The following is a 20899-nucleotide window of genomic DNA, read 5'->3' as shown; positions in this document are numbered from 1 at the left end:
AAACCCTCCTCGGTGCGGAACCCCTTTGCACAGCGCCTATTTTAAGCCCAGAGTTTTAAATACCCCAGCCCCCCGCAACAGACCGCCTGCCCCGCTAAAACCTGTCGTCGCGGGGAGCCCACCCCGGCCCCTGCGCTCATTTTCACCTCTCGTTCAAAATCGCGGCGTGCTACAAGCCACGTATCGCAACTCATCTCCGTGGTTCATACGGACGAGAGGCGGTTTTGAGCCTGCCCTCCCCGCCCGCCCAGCGGGTTAACCTGACGGCTCCATCACTACAGGAACAGCTTTGGGGGGGCGTGGGGGGTCCTGCCGCAGCCTCGGAAGCACTCGGGGCGTCCCCGGTACCGTACGCCGGGAGCTATTGACCGTTTCCAGTAGCCGGGAGGTAACCTCGCAGATAAAGGGGCTTTGCCCGGCACTTTTGTACTCCAGGAGCACTGGAGCACGGGTTCCTGACTGTATCTCCTCTGTTAAATCCCGGGTGTTCTTTCCGTGGGTGAAAACTCGCCAGACACGGAAAAAAACAAACTAAACCCTAGCAGAGCTGCAGGCCGGGCAGGGGTTGCAGGTGGCCGGGCTCTGGGCATCCCACGGGAATCCTCCCGTCGCCTCGTATAGGGGCGAAATGGTGCTCGAGGCTCCACAGATTGGGGCCGAGGTTACGTTTGCGTGGGAAAAGCTTGCGGGGGAAACTCTCGCACCTGGAGCTGGATTTTTCTTGGTGGAATACGATGCATCGCGAAACAGAATCCTCTACATAAACCCCCGTTTTCTGCTTGGGCGGGACGTTAACTGCCCCTAGCAGGGCGAGGATGGACCCTGGGGTTGCGCAGCTTCCGCCGCCCTGCGCGGCGCGGATCTGCCTTATCTGACCGGCTCTGTTCTACCCAGCGACCCCCAATTAGTGTTCCCCATCAGTGCCGCTCCTGAGCAGCGCAGCCGGGCGCTTCTTCTGCAGCCGGCAAGAAGGCGCGGAGCTGCCGCCCTGCCCTCAGCGGGTCCCGCACTGGAGCCCTCGCAGGTCCTACCGGATCCCCGTAGGTCCAAACGGAGCCCCCGGCCCGAGGTGGCAAAGCGAAGGCTTACGGCCGTGGAGGGGGCTGTAGTTACAAACTTCCCTAAACTTTCGCCAGGACTGAGCGCAGCGTTGTCGGTACCGGGAGGGAAAAAAGGCAAACTAAAACATTTCTTCAAAAGCTTTGTTTCTAAGGAAAACTAGAAAATCACACTATTATTTACCCCTGGTTCCGTTCGGCACTTTTTGTTACTACCGGAGTACTTTTAATTTCTCATTCTGACATTCAATTTTGATAATTATTGCTTTTTAAAGTGCTCCCGGAGCACCCGATCCTGCAATCCCGACAAAGCACGTTCGCTTTCCATTTCACGAAGCGTTTTGCTGGGCAACAGGGAGGGTCGTCGCTGTTTTCTATAGGATGGACGAGTTTTTATGCAGCAGCCGGCGCCCTGAGCTCAATTCCCGTTCTGGCCTCCCGCAGCGGGAAGACCCTGCCCTGTCCTGCCGGGGGGAGGCCCCTTGAAACGGGGCCGATGCCTCCTCACAGGGCAGCTGCGGACCTAGCCGCTTGGGTCCAGCATGGAGGAGAAAAGTTACCTCTGCTCTGGGTACCTCTGCTCAATGGTAGTATCATTTTGGAGGGGTTTTTTTGGTGTTCACTGTCTCACATCGTTTGGGGAAATTCGAGCTTGCAAAGAGCAGAGGGTTTTCTTTTTGGGGGTGGGTTCACTCTGCAACACCCCCCCCCCCCTCAAGCCCCTCCATCCACCCGAGACATCAATCTCCCAGTGACCCGCATGAGGCAGAAGGAGTTTGCAGTAAGAGAGACGGAACAACTCTCAAATAATTCTCCAAGCTTATAACGATTCTATATTAGCACATTAAAGTGTCATTTAGGCCCCTAATTAATACGTATTTCGTTTAAAATACTTCATTTTTTTTCTTTTTCCGAGGACTTGAAGTACATAATTGCTTGCAGTGGCATCTTGGAATAGGAACATAAGTATCCCGCTCTGACACGCATAACCTCGCTGAATTCCTTCCCTAGATGATGTGTGTTCCCAAATATTCAATCTCGCAGGGATGTGCGCGCTGGGGAAGTCGTACAGACTGTTATAAAACAGAGCTCCTAAAGCAAAATCAGCGGTTTCCGTGGATGTTTCAGGCCCCCGAGGCCCGGGGTGGCTTTTTCTACATGCATAATGTATGTAAAACATATACATGGGGGTATTTCCTTCAAATGTGTGTGCGTGATTCCATCGGGCTACCGCTCAGTTACGTTGTGTTGGATGCTCCCTGGAGTAGTTCTGAACTAAAGGCACTTATATTGTCTAGATTTCTTTTTTATTATTATTTTATTTTCTTTCCTGGAAGGGGAGAAAAAAAAAGGAAAAACCTTGTTTCGGAGTTTTAGAAAACTTTCCACCGGTGTAGCCTACAAACGGGGGGGATACTTGGCTCTTCCCGCCGCAGGAACCGCGGGAAAGGTCAGCCCGCTGCGGAGACCCACCGCAGAAACGCGGCTCCCTCTTCCGCGCGCGGGCGCGCACCGAGCAGCGAGGGGACACGGACCGTGGTCCACTGCGACCAGACCTCTCTGTCAGCACCTAGACACACTGATCCGTGCTGCAGCCGCCGGTGCCAAGGAGCAGGGCAGCGGCGGGGTTTTGCCCTGGAGCCGGTGAGCTCGGTGGGCACGGCCCGGGGCTGTCGGCGGCAGGCAGGGCGGCCCCGGAGCCATCCTCTTCCTCACTCCCAGTTCAGGAGTAGCAGCCGGACATCGAAAGTGACTCTTTCTCCCGGGTCCTGCTAGGTCTGGTCTGTTTGATGCTGCAATCCAACGAAAAACTGAACTGGATGGATAATTTTCTCCATATGGGCAAGCGAGTGCGCACACGGCGGTTCTCTCCAGAAATCGCCTACCTCCGATTGTTTTTCACTTCTCACAGACACTTACGGGGAGAATTAAAGTAAATAAATAAATAAATATGATACGGTAAAGAAAGTGGGTTTTTTGATCGCGGGTCGGAGGAGGCAGTGGGCTCCGGGATCCCGGAGACGGGAGAGCTCCCCACAGCCGAGGGCAAAGAGGTGGTGGAAGGCAGAGCAGGAGCCTGGACCTCCTTGGAGGAAGGAGTGTGTGAGGCTGCGAGGGGTCTGCTCCGCACGCAGTGCCGCGGCACAGCCTCGCCGCTGAAAAGCTGCTCTGCAGCTTCCCCGCTCCCCAGCGCAGCGCAGCCAAGCCCCGGACAGAGCTGCCCTCAGCAAACCGCATGGGCAGCGCAAGCAGCCGGCAGCGGGGGCTCGGCTGCAGGCAGGGAAGGGGAGTGATGGGGAGCAGGGCTGCCCCGTCTCCGCTTGCGGAAGGTTAGCACGGGGGGGCTTGTCTCCCTTTTCGCTGTTATTTCGGGGGAAGGGAGAGGGGGAGAAAGAGGAGAAGCTTGCAGAGGGTTTGGGGAAGGGGTGATACTGTGGAGGGGAGCCGAGCGGTTGCGCGGGCAGCGGAGCGGGGCGCGACCCCCGGGGCAGTGGGACCCTATCAAGGGATATAATGTAATTTTATTATCTTAAATGTTAACCAGTGAAACTAACAGATTTATTTATAGTTCGCTCCTTCCAGCCTGGCGAACAAGTCCACGCATCAACAGGCGAGGATGTTTACGGAGATGGCTGATGGCACCTCGCCTGGTCCCCCCGCTTGTGTCACGACCACACCGAACCGCCTCACGAAGCGACCTTCCGAAACTAGGGCTGTTCCTTACATGCGAGCGAACCTGATGTGTTGATCTGTTGTTGTATCTGTTTGTTCGTAAGAGTTGTGCCGTTTTCCCGCTTGCAGTTTAACTGCGGGCTGCTGCAGAGAAACCCGCTCCCGGCGATCGCTGCAGTGAGTTAAGGAAATACTACAGGTGTTACTGCGGTGTTTGGGAATGAATTCTCCTTCCTTGTCCCCCCTCCTCCTTCCCGTATTTATTTCCTAGCCTACCCAGATAGCTGGGAAAGGGTCCCACATACCCCGGAGCTGTAAATTGAGCGCTGAAATACTTGATCTCACTGATCTTTGGAGAATTCAATCTGGCCTCATTTTACAGGAGGAAGCGAACTCAATCTCGGAGGTTTTGCGAAGAAAGGTTGTTATTTCCTAGAGGATAGGCGTTTAACTTGTTAAATATTAGTTTTTAATTACGTATTGTTCTTTTGAAAAATAATATTTATACATAGGTCCGTGCAGGTATTAGACTGAATTTGCAAGCCATCAGCTAACTCTTCTTTATACGACCGATGGAAAATAGCCCATTGTACGAGCGTCCGGTTATGTTTCTTCAGCAGACGGCACTTGAAGCGTTTGCCGTCGTTTCCCGTGCCCCTCACCAAGGCTGCCGGGCAGCGGGTCGGGTAAAGCCATAGAGGGAAGAAAGCGAAGAACAAGAATTAGGAATAACGAATAAACCCTTCGGTATTACACGCAGCTGCGAACCCCACCTCGAGGTGTCCCGCTCGCCCCCCCGGGCAACCTGCGGCAGGACCGGAGGCTGCGGGTCCTCCAGCCCCTGCGGGGCTTCGCGGGGTGCAGGCTCAGGGCTCTACCCCGCTGCGGGGCTGGGGGTGCGGGGCCCAGCTCTGATTTACTGCACATGGGGAGTGGGGTCCCCCTCGGCCCGGGTCCATCCTGCCCCCCCCGTAGCACCCTCAGTTCTGCTCCTTATCTAGAAACGAGGCCGCCGCTTTCCTATCAGCCCGAGGCCGTTTGCAAATACCTTCAAGTGAAGGCTTTGCCCACCCCCCCGCACAATCTCCCTCCACCGAAGGAGGTAATTTTTCAATGGCCTTTCCCCCTCAGCCCCCAGCCCTCCCCGCTGCCTCTCCTGTACCCCAGCAGCGCGGCCTGCACTCCTCCGGCCTCAGCACCTCCCGGGGCTCCCCCAAGCACCCCCCTGAAGCCATGCGGATGGCCGGGGTCCCTCGCAGTGGGAGGGTCACCCTCTGCTTTGCCGGCAGATACTGGGATCTCTGGCCGGACAGGTAAACACGCTTTAAACCCAGCGATACAGGCACTTTGCACTGGAGCCGCCTGGTTTGGAAGTCAAGTTTGTGGGTTTGAAGGGGGCGAGAGGCTTATTTTGGTGTGTAAATATTTCTGCTGTCCATAAACCGGCAAAGGGGACTAAAATAAGCACATGCGGTTCAGCATCTGTTTAGCTAGATGCGTCTTGCAGAGGAATATTGGCTTTTCACCTCCAGGTCCTAAAGGGGAAATAGAAAGAGGTTGGTATCCTCTATTCTGTTTGCAATCGCCTATCCCAGGATTAGAGAGATCTCCATTTTACTGGCTGCCTTTTCTTTAACTGTTTGAAGACCAGAGATGGAAAATATTTGCCAAGAAGAAAAGAATAGCTGCATGGGATCATTTGCAATTCAGTGTGAAAATATTTTACCAAACCCATTTCTATCCCAGTGCAGTTGAAAAAATAGCACATAGCCGTCAACAGCCCATTCTGCTCTGCTGGACAGCATGGAAAGTTTTAGGCAACTAAATTCCTAATGGGAGACAGCAGCAAACAGCACAATCATATCTTTGACTAAACTATGTGGAGGCTTTAATTGCGAGAAATGTTAATAATGGCTAAAATATTACAGCCTTGGTAAATGGGAGGCTTCCCACGAATGGTAAATGGTAGAGCCTATATGGACAGAAACCAAGAGAAGCATTAGCATCAAGTGGAGTGGCACACTTGGAAGTGCTGAGGAATGAGAGCTTGGAAGGAAGTCAGGATAAAAGAAGAGCCATCCAGCACAGTGCACAGGGTGTGTGCTCGAGAGAAGAACATCCAGAAATAACTGCTTTTCAAATTGACGCTCATGAAGAAATGAGCATCATTTATGTTTAAATATCTTCTCATTGTCGCTGCTACCATGGGCGGAACACTTCCCATGTATAAAAGTAAGCTTTGGAAAGCCTGAGTGGAGCTGGACATCCTCAAATCACCCTTACTCCTTGTGGTTTACTCCCTGTGGAGGGCTCTGCTCCTAAGGCTGGGAGCAAATCCCCCAACCCTGAGGCCCCCGGCCTGCTCCTGCCTCTGCTTATCCCAGGTCTGCCGCAGTGGGACAGTGCCCACTTGTGGCTGACCTTGTTTGAAACAGAAGATGCAAGAAGTCCCTGCAGGGGGGCCAGCCAGAAGGCTCTTGGAAAATATGATGCTTGACTTGTCCAGAGATGATTCTTGGTTGCTTTGGGCACTCCAAAATGGACAGGGAGAGAGGAAGAAGGGAATTACACGCACCTGCATATCCACTCTGCATTAGAGCTGCATGTGAACTGCCTGAACCCCTGAGGACCCCAGCAATGAATCCGTCATTGCGCTATTGACTGGAGTCATGTACAATTCAATGGAACTCTGATACTCTGGCATCTAAAAGCCTTCCTTCTCAGAGGAGCATCTGGTTATGGATTATTCATCTGCCTTGCAATAACGTTTTGTGGACCCTGTCAAGGATTAGGGCTCAGTTATGCCGGGCTCCTCTTAAGTGCACAGATGACAATCCCTGGCATAGGGGTTGAAGTAACAGGGCAAAGTAAGTGTCTGTGCCTTGGACAAAGCAAGAAGAGAACATGTCAAAATTACAATAAGTAATAGGTGAGAAATGGTGAAGCTGAGGACAAAAGGGCACCCCTAACTCCAGTGTACTGACTATGAACTGTTTTCTGCTCTGGCTAAAGTCAGTGGAAAAACGTTTCTTGATACTCAGAGTGCAAGATTAAATGTTATTGTATGATGATTTAATCATAGAACAGATTGGGTTAGAAGGGACCCTAAAGCTCATCCATGGGCAGGGACACCTTTCACTAGAGCAGGTTGCTCCAAAACCCATCCAAGCTGGCCTTGAACACTGCTAAGGATGGGGCAGCCACAGCTTCTCTGGGCAATCTGTGCCAGGGCCTCACCACTCTCACAGTAAAGAACTTCTTCCTAATGTCTATTCCAAATCTCCTCTCTTTCAAGTATTCTTCAGGTAGGTGACTGCATTTATCTCTAAAATAGTATTTCTCATTTTTTTCTAGAGTCTTAAACAAATGCACCATCATGCAGTGCTATACGTTACTTGTATACAGACAGAAACATCAAGAATGTCAAAAAGCAAATCACAGGGCAAGCCATAAAAGCAGGACATGCAGTTACAGTGAAGGTGTCCTAAGTACACAATTTAGCAATTACATTGCAACACTTGCTCCTGTGCCACTATAAACAATGCTTCATTTGTACTTCCTATAGAAAACCTCCTTTCATGCTTAGAACAATTAAACAGTTTGCCAGTCATCAAAAAATGACCATGTGAGCTTACTACCAAATTCCCTTTCTGATAATGACACTATATAACCCGTGTCTGTGTTCAAAAGGAAGGAAGAAAGCTGAGACTTTGGAGGGAATCAATCAATCACATCAGATTTACTTAGTTTTACATTTTTCCTAATTTTTTTCAACTTATCCAGTAGACACTGAATCCTCACCTGTTATCCTTAGATTGCAGAGGGCTTAAGGAACTACAGCTCCAGCCACTATAGCTCCTCTTACTTCACCTTCATCAAAATCTGCCAGTAGCCAGAGAAGCTCACTGAAATGAATGGGAAAGGTAAAGTGCTTGTAGATACATATCCACTCAAATCTTGCCTGACTCTTCAACCACATCAGACTGGAGACTGCATCTTCACCCATGATGAATTCCACCTTCAGCTCCAAGCACGTTTCTTGCTGTCAGACATGTTCTGGAGCAGATGCAGACTGTCATTGTTTCTGAGCAAACTATTCCCTTAAGGCTGTCTGTCAGGCGACTTTCCTGAGCCATAAACATGTTCTGCAATTGAGATCAGAAACATTAGCAACTACCAAACAAAAACATACAACACATGCAGGCAGCCAAAATAGAATAAAATAACCCATCAGGCCTCTGTTATGCAAATACTTTCAGTCAGGTAAAGCAGAGCTACATTACCTTCAAAAAGTTCATTAAAAGGTTCCCTGGAGCTGTGTTTTTTACCCACAGTAGTCAGCTTTCAGGTCACTCATCACACAACTTGACAGAGATCATTGGGTGCCAGCTGTATTATTTGGCAGAACTCTTTGCATTACTGTTGTGCTAGGCAAGCAGCCTCTGCGGCAAGAGACAGCAACCCGGAATAAAAGGATGGTCCCTGCCCCAGAGCATTTCCAGTCTCCATCTAAGATGTAAAAAAGAGAAGGGAAAAAAAAGACTAAAAAGGAAAAGACAACAGCAGGTGGAGACAGGGAATGGAAAAGAAAGGATGAGACAGGACTGGTTAGGGTGATACAGGGCAGCCTCAGCACAACAGCTGCTGTCTGGCATCAAATTCTTCACATAAGTGATGGCTGGATGGGGCCTATGGGGAACTTGCCAGCACATTTTACCACATGAGCCATACGTTCTGTGTCACAACTGCCAGAAGCGCTTTGGGGTTGTAAGGATGGTTTGTGGTTGTGGCTTGGCAAAAAGTATAAGGAGGCAAGAGTGTGTGTCTTTCAACTGTACTGATATGCCAAGAATAAAGAAAAAAACACATTAGCAAGGCTCTCAAGCCCAGTCTCTGTGACACTATCATGAAAATGTTTATTTATAACAAGAGAGCAAACTTGTGAATCACAAAACCTAACTGGCAGCCTCGAGTGATTTGGAAGAAGCAGTTTGAGAGTCTTCCCCCCTTCTCTTCCCAGTCTATTCAAGCTGCAATCACAGCTGAAGTCACCTCATTGATTATCAGCCCTCACAGTGCTCAGCAAGTCTGGCTTTTTGAAGGGAGGCTGGGAGCAGTGTTTGGAAGCTCCTGGTTCATGCAAGGAACTGCCAGATGTTCACAGGAGGTTGTCACACAGTCAGGAGAGGAGCTGAACTGCCCCAGCTTTATGTTTTGCTTGCATGTATCTGGCACAATACACACCCCAGTCTGGAAACCTTGACCGATATTAGGTTACACTTCTAGTTAAAAATCATTCCTGTCAGTTTGAAAACCACATCCTTCAAAACACAATGCACTTTAACATTCTTTCTCTCCCCCTCTGGCTCATGGCCTCTAATTTAGCAGAGTTTTAAGAGCATCATGTGCTTTAACGCTGAGCTGCTCCCGGGCATCTAAAAAAAGTAATTGGAGTATTTAGGCTTTAAATGGATTCTCTCCTCAGTGTAAATGGTATCACACATCAGAGGTGTCAGTATGAGTGGTTGAAGAGAGATTAGAAATTCTCCTAAACAGCCTGGTAATTAAATCATCTATACATCCACATATTTGGGTGAAGAAGCTCTGGCTGCCTTAGGCCCCACCTCCTCCGTGCTCCCACCACCTCACAGCATGTGGTATACAGAAAACATTCTGCCTGAAGACATGGGGTGTCAGTCCCACCATGGGCTGTTCATTTGGGATTTCTCAGGACCTTTCCTGAAGGAACATTGCTTTCTCAGTGGAAACTCCCGAGTCCAGACCCAGGCAGTTATTTTTTGCCTGACTCTAGACAGTAGTTGATGGAATTAGACACTAAAAAACTTTCAGGTTTTTGCCTTCATATTTTTATTCCTCACATACAACATATAGTGCCTATCAACCATTGCAAATAGGAATATGGTTAGTAGTGGCCAAATTCTCCTCCAAGTTCAGACCTGCCCCTTGAGTGTCCCCCTGCCACTGGAGAGGTTATCACTGGCATGAGATTACAGTCAGCATCAGATTGCTCAGGATCACAGGGGTATCTAGCACATACGCTCTCTGGAAAGCCTAGCTTGTCACTATTTACATAGCAAAGATGTTATAAATAAAATCAATCCTTTATCTTTCTGTTCACCCAATTCTAGACCCACATATTGATCTTAAAACAGTGCAAACCTAAAGTAGACTTTGTTGATTATGCGTGGCCCAAGTGATCACTCTTCAATGTTCTTAACCATCAGCTTTGTTTTCTTTCTTTACTTTGCTTACAAAGGAGCTGCTGCACTGATATTCTCACTTTCTGTTAGTGTAACTAAAATTGGAGAGCTGTGTGCAGGCTTGTTCCTGATACAGAAACAGAGATAGGCCCTTTTCCTACTCCTTTCTTTCCAAAGCATATAAAAAATATGAAAAGGTCAAGAAATTAGAAGGCAATGCAGAAGTTTTCCTGTACTTCATTGTACTCAGGAGTGTGGAAACGGCAACAGCAGCTCTTTTACTAACTGCACCCTTCTTATTACAAAAATTGCTACAGTAAGTCAGAAATACACCATCTCAAATGCATGCATCTGCTATGCTAACAGATAAGATTTTAAAGTCACCAGCACTGAATCTAATCACATCAACCCTTAGCAAATATTTTGTCTCAAAAACTTGACAGGATTCCTCTCCTTTGTCCTTATGCCTGTATGGTCCCCCTTCCCAGCATGCCAGAATGAAATGTTAATCCTGAACAATGACATCTTCTGGCTGGATTTTACATTCTGCGAGATCAGTTTCTTTAGGCTTGGGAAGGAGTTTGGTGATTCACAGCAGCTCAGTAACCGAAGGCAACTGTGCGATACACCCAGTGACTCCAGCAGGCTCCTCAAGGACACTTGTTCCACACCCTCTGCCACGAGTCACGAAGCAGCCATGTCCTGTTGACCAGATTTCAGATATTTCATCAAAAATACCGAGCCTCACAGTTCACATGTCTCAGCCACCTGGGCTTGGGGCATGCACATCATCAAGGGATAAAATCCCTGCACCTTAAATGCGGTTTAAAAAACCCATTAATGCTTTTTATACATTCCTCTCCCTTGTCCTGAGCAAATAGCACCAAAGTAGTCATGCCCAAGGACTGCAAGAGCCAAGTGGTGGGGAATGATGAACCATCTTTCAAGTGTCTGCAGCCTCTACATTTGTTGTTTTGTTTGGGCTTTCTGAAAATGCTCTTCAATGAACTGAAATACTTTCAGTTGTAAATCTGAGATGGAAAAATGCAATATTAGGCATATCTGGCTCTCCATCCCTCAAGTAGTATCCATATGCACATTCCTTCCCTTTGCCAATCTCTGTTTGCTCATGATTCTATTGGATTTTAAGCAAAGGATCTTGCATATGGTAGCAGCACTCCACTGGTCACAGTTCAAGGCAGCTGCCGGTTTCTAAATAAAATGCAATGTGGAACTCCTTAAAACAAACAAAAGACGCTTCAACTTGTAAGTAGAGAAGTGCTTGAGATTCACTAAATATACACAACAGCTCATTCTTTGTGCTTCTGAAGCTCGCTGGAGGAAGAAGGGCTTGTCATTTAATAGAGTAATTATAATGATTCATTATTATGATTATTAATTATAATCATATAATCACAGTAATGATTAATAATTATAGTCATTACTATTTGTATTAGAAGAGATCCTAGAGGCCCCAGTCAGAATAGTGGGCCCTATTGTGCTTCAAATGGTAAGGACAGGTGATTAGGGGCACCCTAATGACACAGGCACCGTGGTCAAGGACCCAGATCCTCCAGATCTGAGCTCTGCTTAATGCAATATGCAGAACGTGGTTGGGGCACCACACAGGGTGTGGATGGAGATGTGCAGTCCTCAGGAATGGGGTGTCAGAGGCAGAAAATACCTCAGAGAATGGCTACAGGTCAATGATTAGGCAAATGCAAAGTGACAGCTATAGCTTAGAGAATGGATGTGCAGCTGCAATGTTTGTAAAATACTGTCTGCTTCTAATCATCTCCTGGTACTCCACTGTGTGACAACCCTGTGTCTGGATGAGATGGGGTACTGTGACAAGCACTGCCCAACTCCAGCGGTTTCCAACTCAGCAGGCTATTCTTGTCCAAGTCAGATCATTTAGGTGTACTTCTCTAGGTGACTTCCCGACCTGACTTGTGAGGGATTTACCCCCTTCTCCTCTCTCTTCTCCAGCACCACCCCCTCATCTACATGATTTAAATTTGAGACTTTGGGATGTAAAATAACCACCCATGCTTGTGGAAACGTTCATTATATCATATTATACCACAACTTCTAACAAGCAGGAGACAACAGTCTATCTTGTCTGCCTAGCACTGCCTGCAGCAATTGCTGAGCCCACGAACCTCCACAGCATACTTTGTTCACTCCTGGAGTTTGCTCTCTGCAGCAGTTTAACACAGTGCATGCTAATGCAATAGCCTAATACTGCATGCTGAGAAGCCCCCCTGAAGCCAAATTATTACCAAAATTACTGGGCCTAATCTAAGTATAAAGATAAAAGTGTATGCAAACCCTTGCAAGATAAAGCCCTTGGCCTTTTGTTCCGGCTGTACATAAGCTGCTGCTTTCTTGCCACCTTCTTGTAAGTGTTTGGCTTGGAAGATGCAAAAGGTAGGGAGCTCAGCATCCAGTGCTATGATTTCTCTGTTCTTCTCCTGTGGGATCCTAAACTCAAATTTCTCTGTTTTTCTAGTCTAATCCCAAGTTGCTTGGATAACCAGTAAAACCTATTCTATTTAGAGACTACAGGACAGATTCAACTATTGAGTTGTGAGCTGGTCTCACCTAACGAGCTTAAAAAGTGTCTGTACTAGCTCCAGTGATAGAAACAAGGAACAAAGTCCTTTTGTAAAATGCATGAAAATACATTACTGCAAAAACTGGGGAATATAAAAAACGGTGATCCTTTACACATGTTCCCACCAAATCCCCCAAACAGGGGGAAACAGCAGTGATAAAAGGTGGTAATCTTGTTATTACCAAACACTGAAAAGTCGATCTTCTATTGCATAGGCAGATCTGCTACAGACTTCACTAGGAAACTCAATGAAAGTTTATTTGGCATGTGCTCCATGACATGATGCAGAAGAGAAGAGAGGAGCAGCCCTGGACATATGTTGGTTCTTTCAGTAACGCAATAAAAGGTACTGGCTGATGCTCATGTACAGATGTCCTTGTTTCTGCAGGACAGTGGTGCTATTTAGTTGCACGATGTGATGCGATTCTTCAGGGTATCATTTAGCTATTAAAAAGCTTTACATCCCTGGGTATTCTCAATAAAAACTTCCATGGAAAGAAAAATATGAGGCTGGAAAACAGTTTATAAATGACAAAGTTAAAGCTTTCTTATGATCCAGTCCCTGATTACGTGATCACATATGTATGTCGAACAGGGGGTGAGGTGGAGTTGGATACTCCGAGTGAGTGAGTTATGGTGGAGCTTTGTCTGATTCACTGCAAAGGTTGGATGGTATGCACTCCATGAGACATGTGGCTGCATGGCAAACAATGAGCATAAAAATAAAAACTGAACAGCTGCCTCATTTGCTAAGCACGTCCATCTCGTACACGGGGCAAGCCTGGGTTCCTGCAGGGGGAGAGAAGTCTGATTGTATTAGCTATATATATACACACTGCTTGCGGATACATCAATATCGGATGCTTTATAAGCCTGGGATATGTCCTGGACTCCAGACAGATATAAGAATAGAAGACATCTTAGAGAATATTGCATTTTTGGCAACATGTGTTGGCTCAAAGGAATTGTAAAGGAAGTAAATTAAATACTACTAAGAATGTATATATTTATAGCACTTTTCATACAAGGATCCCAAAACACCTCTCAGAAAATGAAGCTTCCCAAATTTGCTGTGATCTAACTATCAATCATTGGTTTTTTTCCTAATGTGCAAAGTGAATGAAGAAAAGACGAGGTAATTTAACCAGACCATCAAGAGGAAGAATGCCTGAATTTTAGGCTCACATTTTAGCTCTTAGAGCAACTGTCTTCTATGAAAACATCCAGAGAAGCTATTGATTTTCATGCTCCCTTGCCCTTCTCCAGCAATCCAGCACAGTGCTCAGGCATATGGTTAACTTAAGGCCATTGATTGTTTGCCTCTGTTTCTAAAAAACCTTTTGGCATGAAGTACATAGGGTTTTGAGCAAAAAAGTACATTTCTAAGGAGCGTTGGTCATTTTACCAACTGTGCCTAGAATTTCCTGAACATTATGAGTATTCAGCTGAATCCCCAGTGTCAGACTGCATTAAGAGACTGTCCTCAAAAAGGAACATTCCAAATTTCCATGGTCTTTGCCAGTTTCCAATGATTTGACGTTTATTTGAGCTATTGTGCAAAGTTTTCTGTTGAGTCAGATCATTCAGGACTAGCTGCTGGGACCACAGAGTGTCAGCAGAACATAATTCATCTGCAGCTAATGGCAGCACAGTTTATCAGATAGGTAACGCTTCTTCATGCTGAGATATGCCGCTAGGAAATTTGGTGGGTTTTTTTCCTGTTACAACATGAATTAAGCATTCCATTGCTCCTTTGGTTGTTTGTTGTGTCTCTTTAGGAAGAAAAATTTCTGTAGCATCTTTCTGAGGTGCGAAAAAGGATGGAGAAGCAATATTTTGATTTTAAAGAATGCCCCTAGCACCCTGTTTTCTGTATCATCCGTGCTGCCGTGTTTGTTGGCTTCTTGGCTGATTTAGCTTTATCTTTCTGCTTCCTACATGTACACACACCTGCTTGACCTCTGCCTTTTCAGTCTATTCTGAGGGGAATTCCCTCAGACTGCACAAAGTGCTCATGCCAAGCTCTTTTCCTTCATAATAGAAGAAATACCTACCAAGATTACACATCGCTTTTGTTGTATGAACTACAGTTGAATAAAACATCCCCGGCTGCACGGTGAGACCAGTTCTTTGAGCTCACATATGCTTTATGTGAAAACAGCTCGCCCATGAAGGTAAAGCAAGAACACTTTTTTTTGTGAACTGTTCTCAAAAGTAACTACACATGGAGCTCTAATTAGCTTTTACATCTGTAGATGGGACATCTTGGCTTCAGGATAGAGCTTGCGTTGACTTAATTGCTTAGATCTTAAGCTATGCAAGGCAAAGACCCTCCGTGCTTGTGTAGTACCTAGCAGCGCTGGAACTAGACTGAAGTTCCTCAGCAAGACCTCAATGCAAATAATGAATGAAGCTACATAAGAGGACATTGAGTGACTCATTCTAAACCACAAGATGTTTGGACTGCAAATAAAGAAAGATTTGTGGGATATAATCTGCTGTTGAGTTTTAACACAATTCTTGTTAACTCTGAGCTCGACACAGCCAGAACAATAGCAGGCTATAGATTTTGTTTCTGTCCCTGACATTTACTAAGCGCTGCAAGACTAAAACATTTTGAAGGTTATATCCAATGTCCTGTGGAACGAATGACAAATGTCAACTCTTACACTCTTGCAAGATCTGAGCAGGAATAAGACAACTCTATAGACCGAGGCAAGTTTATTATTACAAATACCTTATTAAATCTAAATGGTAATGGCATTCCAATTAGCTCATTGTTAGGAATCTTTCATGTTTGACTTTCATTTAGACTGATTACGGGAATAATGCAGACCCTGTATAAGTAATTGGCACAAAATAAAAGCGTTTGAGCTGCAAAAACCCTCCTAGAGGCTGCGCTCTTTAAGGGAAAAAAAAAATAAATAAAAGCTTCCTATCTTTCCCAGCTCATGAGCTCTCTCTGTTCACCATAATAATGAGACAACCCATTGAGTCTCCTGTGGGCCTGGTGGTATCGGAGCTCCCTTTTTACCTAACCTCTCTCTTCTCAGGAACTGTAGGGGGGCTCCTTCTCTTTTACTCTCCATCATCCTATTCTCTGCTCCCTTCGTTGCAAGCCCTGGCACTGTTTTATTGATCCTGCTCAACTGTGGATTCTTTCACATCCAGATCACAGGCTAGCCTCCATCTCTCCCACACCCTCCTCCTCCTCCTAACAGCCCTGCCGGTCTCTCCAGACAAGCACCTGGGAACATGCCTTTCTGTGTCCTGGCTCTCTGCTCCTTGAGGAGGAAAGATGTTTTCTTTTGCAGCAGAGCCTCCACAAGCCTGATAGAGGCTATTGGTGACTCCTCACAGAGGGGTCCTGCTTGCCTCCTTCAGAGGTGAAGATATGGGAAAGGACTATTTCAAGACTTTGCTGCAAACTGGGACAGAGATTTTCCTTTCTTCCCCTGGTGGAAGGGGGTCCAGAGAGAAAGCACCCAGTGTGGAGTCCCTCTTGCCATGGTGAGGGCTAGAGCACAGCCCTTGGAGAGCTCAACCAGGCTGGCGAGTCCCAGCTTTCCCCCATGGGTTAAATTCCAGTTGGGCAAGTGTGCACCGAGCCTGGGGGACCTAGCTCACAACTGGGTGCGGGCTGAGGAGGAAATATCCCATTGTGAAAGACACTGGTTTCAGAGAAAGACATCCAAAATTATTGCCTGGAGCCTCAACTCATTGGGTTAAGAGAAGGAGCAGCAGAAGGTATTTGGTGAGAAGAGAGGCAGCCACAAGCATTCATTTCTGCCAGACCTCCCTTCCTTCTCTCTGACTAATCTGGTGCCAGCCCTGTCCTGTTTCTGGGCACAGAGGCTACAGAAAAATGTGCAATGTAGGAAAGCTTTCCTGCTCTTTCATCTGGCTATGCACCTCGGTTGCCCCCTGCTCTATGCTGGTGCCAGACACAAGCCTACATCTTCTGCCCCTTCCCAAACCACTGAGGGTGGAAAGAAAACCTGGCAGGTGGGCTACAGGGACCCGAGACATACTCCAGCCACTTCCCCGCCACTGGGATCAAGCTGGGAGCAGCACTCTGGATCACAGCTTCCTGGCAGTGTAGACACAGCATGTGTTAGCCGTATGACAGTGCGCCAGGAAAGGTCTCTCTGGTGTGGGAAAGGGAAGGGCCAGCAGTTCCTACTTAGGAACTATTTGGCTTCTGCAGGGCTCTGGAGAGTGAGCTAGGAGCTACGTGTAAGCAGCAGGGTTTTGGGAAAAGCTGGGGAAATAGATGGCAATAGCAGGCAGCTGTAGAATAGCAGGCAACCAAAAGCTGGGACCAAATTGCCTGAAAGCTAGGCCAGGATCTGTCCTGCTGGTCTTAGAGGAGAACAGGGGTACCCATGGCACAAAAGTGCTGGATTAAGTGGGCAATGGAGCAGGGCCTAGACAAGGTTGTGAAATCCCCATCCTTGGAGGTTCTCAAGGTTCAGATGAATAAAGCCCTGAGCAACGTGGTCTGAATTCAGTGTTGACCCTACTTTGAGCAGGAACTTAGACTGGAAATCTCCAGAGGTCCCTTTTGACAGTAATTGTATGACAGTAACTGGAACAACTATTTTGCTCTCTCAATTTGTTAAAAACATCTTTTATTTCTGACAGCGCTGACCAAAAGAAACTCTTCCATTACTGGAACTGCACAATGTTCAGAGAAATCTGCCCATGCTGCAGGGTAATGTCCCTGGGTTGATGGTGGTCCCAATGCTTACTGGACAACCAGCCTGCAAACCTGTAGATCAGTTTGGTAATCCTTCATGTTGATCTCTTACAGTGCCTCTGTAGGGTTGGGGACCATCAGCCTGGTGATAGCATACCTTCCTTCCTTCCTCTGGCCTGTTAGGGACCAGTGGGTGACTCTTCTGATGAAATTCGGGAGATTTCCACGGATTGCCATAGGTGGGTCAGGACTTTGAAGTCTCTCTGGGCAGTGATGCTTAGTGGACTCTTCATATTGGCTGGATCATGATCTGGTACAAAAATCAGCAGTGTTTTACAATATTTGATCTGCTGTAACCTGGTGCCACAATCTCATTAGGCATTAATTGCCTCAAAAAATAAAAAATGGCATGCAAATAAAGAAGTGGCTCAAAAAGCTGTGGCAGGTGAAATGATGGCAAGTTATAGGCACATGCCTAACTAAAGCACATGGCTAAGCACATGCTTAATTGCTTTGCTGGACTGAGTATGGGTGCTTTCTTGAACTGAAATTGAAAATTGCTCCATAGCTGAAACGTATAAACAGACCTGTACAAGAGAGCCTGCATTGTGTGAATGAGAAATATTCCCATGGATGGCTAAGTTTTAAATTAACTCTGATTTTTATGGGACTCTTTGAACCAGAAACCACGACAGAACTTTTAATACTAAGCTGGCAGTAATTTAGGCATTGCTGTATTGTCAGGCATGTTTATCCTGCCTTTGTATTTGTAACTGGTCTATATTTACTTGTCACATTAAAATAACCAAGAATTCACTTTTGCGTGTTTGAGCTATTCCGATGAGGTATGTACGGATAAGAGCCTTGCTATCAGGCTGCAGTAATAAAGATGAAAGATCTGCTGACATCCCAAATGAGCTGTAAACTAGGTCGTTTAACAAAGTTTGTTTTCATGCTTAAAATCACTCCGTTGTCATTGCAAATTAGGAGCCTCCGGTGAAACCTTGGATGGGTCGGTCATCTGCGACAACGGATCTGGAGGCTGTAACTGCCTTAATAGCTGCAGAATTCTTCTGAATAACCCTACTTACACTTCTGCCTATAAGGTTAACCAGAAAGGAAATTATGCAGAGTAAATTTTCTCTGTTTAAAACCCATAAGCCTTACAAATTATATTTACATTTAATTAAAAAGTAGACACATTAGACATTTTTTCTGCACTTTTTTTTTCCTCCAGATTCTGCACTGGTTCAGAATTTCACTGCAAGATGTTTAATGATAATCTTTTTATAAATAATAAGATAGTTAGACAGGGTTGCCTTTAACCCCAAGTCTCGATTTGTAAGTTTAGTAAGTTTCCAAACATATTATTAAGAACTGTGGATAAAAAGAAAGAAAGAAACAGGAGAGAGAACAAAGATCCGAGGTGCATTAATAATACTCAGGAATGAAATTGTTCCACCTTCAGAGCTGGATAAATTCCTTGTGAAGCCCTTGAAATTCACCCTTCTTATCTGTTTTAGAATTAAACCTTCTCTTGTCTCAGCTGTATATTCATATTGTACTCTGTATAACAGAATATATCCTTTGTTGACATCCTAAAACTTAAAGCCAGAATGATGAGTGATTTTTGGTATCTGGATTTTGACATGAGGCTCCTCAGAGTGACTCTTATTTGGATTGTGATTTCTTTGTTTATTCCACACCTTCTTCTTATTATTATTCATTAAATACGCTAAAAAGCATATTTAATTGTGGGGGAAAAAATAATTGGAGGCTGATGAACATGAGCTTCCCAAAGCACGAATTTCAAGCACTGGTCAGCCGCCAAGACAACTCTATCCTTTCCATACACCAGTATTGACCCATGGTCTCTGAGGAAGCTCCAGGAAAGGACACATGAAACAAATCCCAAGGAGACCTTTTAGATTAGGAACAAAACCTTGTTCATAGGGGAAAGCAGACCACCAAGACAACACTGTCCCTAAGCCCTGCATTGCTAAATTAGCACCATCTGAAACAAATTAAGCCTTTTTGGAATCAAGGTAATAAAGCACCGAGGACATGAATGTATTGCTTATAACAAGCAAGTTCAAATGAGAAAGATGAGATAATCAGGCCAGGGGGAGGTGAAAGAGGGAATTCTGATGATTATAGTTATTTGGAAATCCAGTGGAGGGAGGATCCCTGTGGCTGAGAAACATTTCCACACCTAGAATTTGTGGAGGATGAGGTTTTGGTGGTGACTAGTTCTTTGATGTCTTTTCCTTTCGCCGCCTTTATCTAAGCTTCACTTGAGCCTCCACCAGCAGCTTGCTCCCAGGTGAGGTTAATTCCTAGATGCTGTGAGGAGCTATCAGCTGACTTCTTAAAACACTGTTTAATTAGCAGTGATATTACATTTTCAGAATGGAAGCATGTACACAAAGGGCTGGAGTTATGAATTACAGTAACAGAGGATAATCTACAGAGAGAGAACAACAAGGTATATTAACGCAGTGCCCAGACATGCCCATGTATTGCGCTTAAAGCTGTCCCAGTGATGAGTATGTGGGATATTTGACTAAAGGCTCACAGAGCAGAAAACAAAATAAAGCAAATAGAAGAAGGGAGAGAGAGATGGAGAAGAAGGGAAAACTAAGACTTTATTCCTCAAGGCACTACACCTGCAAATTCAGACACCAATAGTCTTCCACTGGAGAGGCAATTGCATTGGGCAAAAATTAGACAGGAGGTTTCCCTGTGATGTGGTGTGATTGCAACAGCATGAAGAAAAACACATCATAGTTGTCTTACAGGTCAGGAGCCTCTACCAGTACCATGTATACAGTTAGCAATACGCAGTTCCCAAATGAAAGTAATTTACTATAATATCAAATTTAATTCATTTTGCTGCTTTGGAAAAGCCTAATTAGCTGAGCACTATTAAAAGTATTCTCTCAGTAGAGAAGCACATCCAGGAATAATCCCAGCTCCCTCTCCCAATTTCTCAACTTCCACTTGACAAAACCAGACCGGTTCTGAGTAAAGAGCCACTGAGAAAACCAAACCAAACCTGAACAGTCTGTGTACGAAGACCATAGCTGAATGGTTTGAACAGCTTCAGGCTGTTCAAACACTGACACTAGAGTTCCTCTGTGGTGAAAGGAACTGAAGGCTGTGATGGGCTCATCAAATCTTTCTTTGCATAAATTACAGCAGAGCCAGAGATTTGTGACGATCTGACCATAAAGTCAAATAAGGATATTTGGATAAGTTAGGATGGCTGTAGTCAGTAAACTAGGCACAGATTAAGCTGATATTAACCAGGAAAACTAACATATTTGACAAGCAGTCACGATGAGTATTTCTCAGGTTTCTGCCCTTTTCTCAGAGGAGCAAACATTGCATTATCATGTTTTAGTTTCCAAAATGTCTATGTTTTCCTTTCTTCTCATTTACAGTGTGAAGGTCTGTCTATGTTTTCCACAGCAAGTGATGAAACTGGCACTATTCTTGTCCTGTCTCCATTTGGAAAGGGTGATTTTGTAGAAGATCTTCAAAGGGGAGTGAGACACCTGAGTATCTTCAGGGATGTAGTCCAACTGACTCATGAAGAGTTCAGTGGAGGAAGAGGCGGTGCATGCTAGTA

The 20899-nt window shown here is 45.9% G+C and overlaps 1 long non-coding RNA gene across 1 annotated transcript; it reads left to right on the top strand.

Moving 5' to 3' along the window:
- Positions 1–275: 275 nt before the first annotated feature.
- Positions 276–4243, top strand: LOC115608546. Its single transcript, XR_003991580.1, has 2 exons — positions 276–3388; positions 3628–4243. It is a non-coding gene; the product is annotated as an uncharacterized LOC115608546 (long non-coding RNA).
- The last annotated feature ends 16656 nt before the right edge of the window (positions 4244–20899 follow it).

The sequence above is a fragment of the Strigops habroptila genome, chromosome 5 (assembly GCF_004027225.2).
Source record: "Strigops habroptila isolate Jane chromosome 5, bStrHab1.2.pri, whole genome shotgun sequence".
In the NCBI taxonomy this organism is placed as follows: Eukaryota; Metazoa; Chordata; class Aves; order Psittaciformes; family Psittacidae; genus Strigops; species Strigops habroptila.
This window is presented reverse-complemented; position numbering and strand designations above follow the sequence as displayed.